At 54.3% G+C, this 9,876-nt stretch overlaps 1 non-coding gene across 1 annotated transcript; it reads left to right on the top strand.

Moving 5' to 3' along the window:
* The first annotated feature begins 2,143 nt into the window (after positions 1-2,143).
* LOC146757292 (U6 spliceosomal RNA) lies at positions 2,144-2,246 on the top strand. Its single transcript, XR_014936933.1, has one exon. It is a non-coding gene; the product is annotated as a U6 spliceosomal RNA (small nuclear RNA).
* The last annotated feature ends 7,630 nt before the right edge of the window (positions 2,247-9,876 follow it).

Here is a 9,876-nt window from a genome sequence, read left to right as displayed (position 1 = left end):
TCAGTCTGGAGAGTGTTGAGCTTGGTCTGGAGGGCATTGTGCTCGGTCTGAAGAGCGTTATGCTCGGACTGGAGGGCATTATGCTTGGACTGAAGAGTGTTGTGCTCGGTCTGGAGGGTGTCACAATTGGGTTGAAGGGCATCGTGCTTAGGCTGGAGGGTGCTGCACTCAGACTGGAGGGCGTCATACTTGGACTGGAGAGTATTGTACCCAGACCGGAGAGCGTTGTGCTCAGTCTGGAGAGTATTGTGCTCGGTCCGGAGGGCATTGTGCTCAGTCTGAAGAGCGTTATGCTCGGACCGGAGGGCGTTATGCACAGACTGAAGAGTGTTGTGCTCGGACTGGAGGGTGTCGCAGTTGGGTTGGAAGGCATCGTGCTTGGCCTGGAGGGTGCCGCACTCAGACTGGACGGCGTCATACTTGGACTGGAGAGTGTTGTGCTCGGTCTGGAGGGCATTGTGCTCGGTCCGGAGGGCACTGTGCTCGGACTGGAGAGTGTTGAGTTGGGATTGCAGGGAGCTTTTCTCATCCCAAAGTTTTTCTGCGTCAGCTCTAAGATTCTCTTTCTCGTACCAGATTGAGTCTCGTTGGTACAGGAGATCTTTTCTCTCAGCTTCAAAAGCTTTTTCTCTCTCTACCTTCTCAGTCCAAAGTTTTTCTGCCTCAGCTCTAAGACTCTCCTTCTCGGCCCTGACACTCTCTCTCTCAGCTTCAAAAACTTCCCTCTCAGGAATGGTATTGAATAATGCCCGATAAGCATTAGCTAGGCCCAAAATCATTTGTGCCTCCTGAGATCTGCCTGAGCCACAACATTCCTGCCTCAAATATGCAATCAAACTCTCAGGATTCTTCAAGTGTTCAGGAGTGAAGCTCCATAACACTGAAGATGTCTGTCCTTTGAGAATCTCTTCAAAGCCTCTCCACACTCCCTGCCACTCAGTATTCTCTGGTTCTAGGGAAGACTTCCTCCGGATGTTATAAATCCAGATACTGAGTGAGATTATTACAATAATCAACAGTAAGATCAGGGAGATTAAGAGTGTGGCCCACTGATCATTCAAAAACTGCATAAAGGATTCATAGAAAGAAAGAGGAGCACGCTTAAAAATCACCATTTCTGTATAATTAGTTGCATTAGTTGCTCCCTCTGGAGCTGTATGCAGATACGAAGTGAGCATTGCTAACCATGCTTTCAATCCATTATACAATTGTATAGCTCCATAAGAAAAAGTGGCTAGCTTAAACATGACCCAATATGTTCGGAGCGTCTCAAAAAAGGAACCAATGGCACACAGTCCCTGGTAAAACAAATTTAGTAGAGAAAACATTTTTTTTTCCTCCAATAGAGAGAAAAAAAGTAAAAGAAAACAAAGCTCAGCAGTGTTTATAAAATATACCGGAGTATTGGCAGTCCGCCTGGACTTTCAAGGTCAAGCTCGCAGGTGCAGAATCGCAAACCTAAGATAGCTCCTTAACAGGGAAAAAAAACTCGTAGCTCTGTTAAAAGCTAAAAGAGCAACAGAAGAAAACACAGAAAAACAGCAACTCAATTTGCCCACATTCTCCACCAAAATCTGTCACGGTTTGAACTAAAAATCCACCTGTGTCCGTGACAGGGGCCGTGGGCCCCGGAGGGGCCCTAGGCCAAAAGGAAAAAGTTAATTAGGAAAAGAAAACAGCGGCAACGATCTAAGGAGGCACACTTATTTACTAAATACTATATCGAAATACAGGATAACACAATATAATACAATATAATTGAAAATTGAGCTAACGAATCAAGCAAAATAGGAGAGAGAATGAGTCCTGTAACCGAGAGGCCTACTGTAAATCTAGGCGAACGGCTGAAGGCTCCCACACACTGCCCTGAACGCCAGAACTCGAAAGACGTCAGTCTGTTCTGCGACTGAGTTAATATATGTCATTGTTTTGTAATTTTGTAATTTTGCTATCAGTATTCCACATCATAACATCATGTAAAGTATGGATACTTCTATTGAATGTGCAGTCCACAGAAGAAAACTACATATCACAGAGGACTTAGCAGAGGATGGTTCCCTGAAACCATGACACCTGACCAGGAATCGAACCCAGGCCTCCAGGGTGAGAGCACCGAATCCTAACCACTAGACAAACTGGGATATCGCTTCGGCAGCACATATACTAAAATTGGAACGATACAGAGAAGATTAGCATGGCCCCTGCGCAAGGATGACACGCAAATTCGTGAAGCGTTCCATATTTTTCTTCTGTGGACTGCACATTCAAAAGAAGTATCCATACTTTACATGATGTTATGATGTGGAATACTGATAGCAAAATTACAGGTCCCGTGACCTGTCGTGTTGCTCTCTGGGAGATGTAGTCTTCTTCTGTAAGTTGCAGATTCAGTAAAATTATTCATGCTTTATATGATGTTATGATGTGGAATACTGATAGCAAAATTACAACATTATTAAACCATGACAATCTGACACACAGCAGCTCCTGCCCCATAGACCTGATTCACATGCGCCCCACAGCAACTCCTGCTGCATAGATCTGACCCATATCTGCCCCAAAGCATCTCCTGCCCCATAGATCTTTCCCACATCAGCCCCACAGCAGATCCTGCCCCATAGATCTGACCCACATCTGTCGCACAGCAGCTCTTGCCCCATAGATCTGATCCACATCTGTTGCACAGCAGCTCCTGCCCCATAGATCAGACCAACATCAGCCCCACAGTAGCTCCTGCCCCATAGATCTGACCCCCATCAGCCCCACAGCAGCTCCTGCCCATAGATCTAACCCACATCAGCCCCACAGCAGCTTCAGCCCCATTGATCTGACCCACATCAGCCCCACAGCAGCTCCTGCCCCATAGATCTGACGTACATCATCTCCACTGCAGCTCCTGACCCATAGATCTGACCATATCTGCCCCACTGCTGCTCCTCCCCATAGATCTGACCCAAATCTGCCCCACAGCAGATCCTGCCCCATAGATCTTAACCACAGCAGCTCCTGCCCCATAGATCTGACCCACATCAGCCCCACAGCAGCTCCTACACCATAGATCTGACCCACATCTGCCACACAGCATCTCCTACCCCATAGATCTTACGCACTTCTGCCCCACAGCAGCTCCTGCCCCATAGCTCTGACCCACATCTGCACCACAGCAGCTCCTCCCCATAGATCTAACACCCATCAGCCTCACAGCAGCTCCTGCCCCATAGATCTGACCCACATCTGCACCACAGCAGCTCCTCCCCATAGATCTAACACCCATCAGCCTCACAGCAGCTCCTGCCCCATATATATGCCCTACATCTGCCCCACATCAGCTCCTGCCCCATAGATCTGACCCACATCTGCCCCACAGCAGCTCCTGCCCCATAGCTCTGACCCACATCTGCACCACAGCAGCTCCTCCCCATAGATCTAACACCCACATCAGCCACACAGCAGCTCCCGCCCCATAGATCTGACCCACATCTGCACCACAGCAGCTCCTCTCCATAGATCTAACACCCATCAGCCTCACAGCAGCTCCTGCCCCATAGATATGCCCTACATCTGCCCCACATCAGCTCCTGCAACATAGATCTGACCCACATCTGCAACACAGCAGTTCCTGCTCCATAAATCTGACCAACATCAGGCCCACATCTGTTCCTGCCGCATAGATCTGACCCACAGCAGCTCCTGCCCCATAGATCTGACCCACATTTGCCACACAGCAGCTCCTGCCCCGTAGATCTGCCTCACTTGCGCCCCACAGCAGCTTTCGCCCAATAGATCTGAACCACATTCGCCACACAGCAGCCCCTGCCGCATAGATGTGACCCACAGCAGCTCCACAGCAGCTCCTGCCCCATAGATCGGACCCAAATCTGCTCCACTGCTGCTCCTGCCCCATATATCAAACCCACAGCAGCTCTTCCCCATAGATCTGACCAACATGTTCGCCACAGCAGCTCCTGCCCCATAGACCTGACCCACATGTGCCCACAGCAGCTCCTGCCCCATACACCTGTCCCACATGTTCCCCACAGCAGCTCCTGCCCCATAGATCTGACCCACAGCATCTCCTGCCACATAGATCTGACCCAAATCAGCCCCACAGCATCTCCTGCCCCATAGATCTGACCCACATGTGCCCCACAGCAGCTCCAAACTCATAGATCTGACCCACATCAGTCCAATAGCAGATTTTGCACCATAGATATGTCCCTCATCTGCCCCACAGCAACTCCTGCCCCATAGATCTGACCTACATCATCCCCTCTGCAGCTCCTGCCCCATAGGTCTGACCCACATGTGCCCCACAGCAGCTCCTGCCATATAGATCTAACCACCATCAGCCCCAAAGCAGCTCCTGCCCCATAGATCTGACCCACATCAGCCACACAGCAGCTCCTGACTCATAGATCTGACCCACATCAGCCCCACAGCAGCTCCTGCCCCATAGATCTGACCCAAGTCAGCCCCACAGCAGCTCCTGCCTTATAGATATGACCCCCATCAGCCCCACAACAGCTTCTACCCCATAGATCTGACCCACATGTGCTCCACTGCAGCTGCAGTCCCGTAGATCTGACCCACAGCAGCCCATGCCCCATAGATCTGACCCTCATCAGCCACACAGCAGCTCCTGACCCATACATCTGACCCAAATCTGCCCCACACCATCTCCTGCCCCATAGATCTAACTCACATGTGCCCCACAGCAGCTCCTGCCCTATAGATCTGATTCAAATCTGCCCCACAGCAGCTCCTGCTCCATAGATCTGACCCACATGTGCCCCAGAGCAGCTCTGCCCCATTGATTTGACCCACATCAGCCACACAGGAGATCCTGCCCCATAGATCTGACCCACATCAGCCCCACTGCAGCTCCTGCCCTATAGATCTGACCAACATCAGCCCCACATCAGCTCCTGCCCCATAGATCTGACCCTCATCAGCCCCATAGCATCTCCCGCTCCATAGATGTTAACCATATCAGCCCCACAGCAGCTCCTGCCACATAGATCTGACCCACATCTGCACCACAGCAGCTCTTGCCCCATAGATCTGTCCCACATCTGCCCCACAGCAGCTCCTGACCCATAGATCTGACCCACATCAACCCCACAGAAGCTCCTGCCCCATAGATCTGAACCACATCTGCGCCACAGCAGCTACTGCCCCATAGATCTGAACCACATCAGCCCCACAGCAGCTCCTGCCCCATTGATCTGACCCACATCAGCCCCACAGCAGCTCTTGCCCCATAGATCTGACGTACATCATCTCCACTGCAGCTACTGCCCCATAGATCTGAACATCTGCACCACAGCAGCTCCTGACCCATAGATCTGACCACATCTGCTGCACAGCAGCTCCTGCCCCATAGATCTGACCCAAATCTGCCCCACAGCTGCTCCTGCCTAATAGATCTGACACACAGCAGCTCCTGCCCCATAGATCTGATTCACATGTGCCCCACAGCAGCTCCTGCCCCATAGATCTGACCCACATGAGCCCCACAACAGCTCCTGCCCCACTGATCTGACCCACATGTGCAACACAGCGGCTACTGCCCCATAGACCCTACCAACATGTGCAGCACAGCAGCTCCTGCCCATAGATCTGACCCACATCTGCTCCACAGCATCTCCTGCCCCATAGATCTGACCCCCATCTGCCCCACAGCAGCTCCTGCCTCATACATCTGACTCACAGCATCTCCTGCCCCATAGAACTGGCCCACATCAGCCACAGCAGCTCCTGACCTATAGATCTGACCCACATCTGACCCACAGCAGCTCCTGCCCCATAGATCTGACCCACATCTGCCACACAGCAGCCCTTGCCCCATAGATCTGACCCACATCTGACCCACAGCAGCTCCTGCCCCATAGATCTGACCCACATCTGCCCCACAGCAGCTCCTGCCCCATAGATCTGACCCACATCTGCCCCACAGCAGCTCCTGCCCCATACATCTTACCCAGATCTGCCCCACAGCAGCTCCTACCCAAAGATCTGACCCACATCATCTCGACAGCAGCTCCTGCCCCATAGATCTGACCCACATGTGCCCCACAGCAGCTCCTAACACATAGATCTGACCCACATGTGCCCCAGAGCTGCTCCTGCCCCATAGATCTGAACCACAGCAGCTCCTGTCTCATAGATCTTACCCACATCAGCCCCACAGCAGATTTTACCCCATAGTTATGTCCCACATCTGCCCAACAGCAACTCCTGCCCCATAGATCTGACCCACATGCGCCCCACAGCAGCTCCTGCCCCATCTGTCTGACCCACATGCGCCTCACAGCAGCTCCTGCCCCATAGATCTAACCACCATCAGCCCCAAAACAGCTCCTGCCCCATAGATTTGACCCACATCAGCCACACAGCAGCTCCCGCCCCATAGATCTGACCCACATCTGCACCACAGCAGCTCCTCCCCATAGATCTAACACCCATCAGCCTCACAGCAGCTCCTGCCCCATAGATATGCCCTACATCTGCCCCACAGCAGCTCCTGCAACATAGATCTGACCCACATCTGCAACACAGCATCTCCTGCTCCATAAATCTGACCAACATCAGGCCCACATTTGTTCCTGCCCCATAGATCTGACCCACAGCAACACCTGTTTCATAGATCTGACCCACAAGTGCCCCACAGCAGCTCCAGCCCAATAGACCTGACCCACATCTGCCCCAAAGCATCTCCTGCCCCATAGATCTTTCCTACATCAGCCCCACAGCACCTCCGGCCCAATAGATCTGACCCACATGTGCCCCACAGCAGCTCCTGCCCCATAGATCTGACCCACATCTACCCTACAGCAGCTCCTGCAAAATAGACCTTACGCACATCTGCACCACAGCAGCTTCTGCCCCATAGATCTGACCCCCATCAGCCCCACAGCAACTCCTGCCCCATAGATCTGACCCACATGTTCCCAAGAGCAGCTCTGCCCCATTGATTTGACCCACATCAGCCCCACAGTAGCTCCTGCCCCATAGATCTGACCCCCATCAGCCCCACAGCAACTCCTGCCCGAAAGATCTGACACACATCATATGCAAAACAGCTGCTGCCCAATAGATCTGACCCACAGCAGCTACTGCCCCATATATCTGAACCACAAGTGCCCCACAGAAGCTCCTGCCCCATAAATCCGACCACATCTGCACCACAGCAGCTCCTGCCCCATAGATCGGACCCAAATCTGCCCCACTGCTGCTCCTGCCGCAAAGATCTGACCCACATCTGCGCCACAACAGCTCCTGCCCCATAGATCTGACCCACATCAGCCCCACAGCAGGTCCTGCCCCATAGACCTGACACACATCAGCCCCACAGCAGCTCCTGCCTCATAGATCTGACTCACAGCATCTCCTGCCCCATAGATCTGACCCACATCAGACCCAGAGCATCTCCTGCCACATAGATCTGACCCACATTTTCCCCAAAGCAGCACCTAAACCATAGATCTGACCCACATTTGCCTCACAGCTGCTCCTGCCCCGTAGATCTGAACCACAGCAGTTCCTGCCCCATAGATCAGACCCAAATCTTCCCTACATCAGCTCCTGCCCATAGATCTTACGCACATCAGCCCCATAGAAGCTCCTACCCCATAGATCTGACCCACATCTGCCCCACAGCAGCTCCTGCCCCATAGATCTGACCCACATCTGCTCCACAGCATCTCCTGCCCCATAGATCTGACCCCCATCTGCTCCACAGCAGCTCCTGCCTCATACATCTGACTCACAGCATCTCCTGCCCCATAGAACTGGCCCACATCAGCCACAGCAGCTCCTGACCTATAGATCTGACCCACATCTGACCCACAGCAGCTCCTGCCCCATAGATCTGACCCACATCTGCCACACAGCAGCCCCTGCCCCATAGATCTGACCCACATCTGCCCCACAGCAGCTCCTGCCCCATAGATCTGACCCACATCTGCCCCACAGCAGCTCCTACCCAAAGATCTGACCCACATCATCTCGACAGCAGCTCCTGCCCCATAGATCTGACCCACATGTGCCCCACAGCAGCTCCTAATACATAGATCTGACCCACATGTGCCCCAGAGCTGATCCTGCCCCATAGATCTGAACCACAGTAGCTCCTGCCCCACAGATCTGACCCACATCAGTCCCACAGCAGATTTTGCACCATAGATATGTCCCTCATCTGCCCCACAGCAGCTCCTGCCCCATAGATCTTACCCAGATCTGCCCCACAGCAGCTCCTGCCCAAAATTCTGACCCACATCATCTCCACAGCAACTCCTGCCCCATAGATCTGACCTACATTATCTCCACTGCAGCTCCTGCCCCATAGGTCTGACCCACATGCGCCCCACAGCAGCTCCTGCCCCATAGATCTAACCACCATCAGCCCCAAAGCAGCTCCTGCCCCATAGATCTGACCCACATCAGCCACACAGCAGCTCCCGCCCCACAGATCTGACCCAAATCTGTCCCACAGCAGCTCCTGCCTCATAAATCTGACCCACATGTGCCCCACAGCAGCTCCTAACCCATAGTTCTGACCCACATGTGCCCTACAGCTGATCCTGCCCCATAGATCTGCACCACATTAGTTCCTTCCCCATAGATCTGACCCAAATCTGCCCTACAGCAGCTCCTGCCCATAGATCTGACCCACATGTGCACCAGAGCAGCTCCTGCCCCATAGATCTTACCCACATCTGCCCCACATCATCTCCTAACCCATGGATCTGACCCACATCTGCCCCACAGCAGCTTTTGCCCCACAGATCTGACCCACATCAGTCTCACAGCAGCTCCTACCCCATAGATCAGACCCACATGTGCCCCACAGCTGCTCCACGGCACGGTTTCCCCGGCTCGGTGCGGCTCGCGAGCTTTGCGGCGCCGGCTATGCGTTTTTGCCTGCAGAGACGCCACGGGAGCGACATTTGGCTGATTCCGAGGAACGTCTGAGCCGAGCGGAGCCCGCCGGGAGCGGTTGGATCGTGCCGGCGCACTTGAGCGGGGTCCGTTCGGGCCGGATATCCGGACTGCGGCAGGCCGCGTGGCGAGGGAAGGCGAAAGAGCGGCGGGAAGACGGCAGCGGCGAGAGGTGGGCCGGCGGGAGGCGGCTGCGTCCCCCGCGGGGTTCGCGCCTAGCCTCTCTCCCAGCCGGCAGATGAGGTGGAACAGTACGTGGGATTTTCGGCGGGAGGAGGAGGTGGTGGCGGTGGTGGCGGTGGTGGCGGTGGTGGTGGTGGTGGCGGCGGGGCTGGGGGGCGGCGAGGCGTTTTGGCGGGCTCCGGTCGCCGAGTCGAGCCGCCATTGAGCCGAGCCGTCAGGAGCACCCCGGCGGAAAAAGAAAAGAAAAGAAAAAAACCAAACGGGCCAATCGGGTCCAAACAAATAACCGAGCGAGTGACCGACCAAACAAAAAAAAAACAAAAACAAAAACAAACAAACAAATAAAAAAACACGGTCGCGGGCCGGCTGGGCGAGATGCGTCCGGGAGAGGGCGGGTTGTGGGCGAGGGCCAGGGTGGGGGCAGGCGGAGGCGGGCCGCCGTCGGGTACGGGTCGGGTTCCCGCTCGTGCGGTGTGGACCGGGGGGGGGAAGGTGGAGGACGGACGCGGGGCCGGGAAGATCAGGCGCCGGCCGACAGCCAGGTCTACCCGCATACCCGCAACCCCGTCATGGACCCCCCCATCCCTCCTCGGCCACGCAAGCGACCCCCTTCTTCGTGACAGAGGCCGTGCCAGTCCAGGCCGGGCCGGGCCTACTCACGCGCAGGCGACGAGGAGAAAGAGAAGAGAAGAGAAGAGAAGAGAAGAGAAGAGAAGAGAAGAGAAGAGAAGAGAAGAGAAGAGAAGAGAAGAG

The sequence above is a fragment of the Coturnix japonica genome, chromosome 23, assembly GCF_054131305.1.
Source record: "Coturnix japonica strain WE chromosome 23, WE-NBRP24, whole genome shotgun sequence".
Classification (NCBI taxonomy): domain Eukaryota; kingdom Metazoa; phylum Chordata; class Aves; order Galliformes; family Phasianidae; genus Coturnix; species Coturnix japonica.
This window is presented reverse-complemented; position numbering and strand designations above follow the sequence as displayed.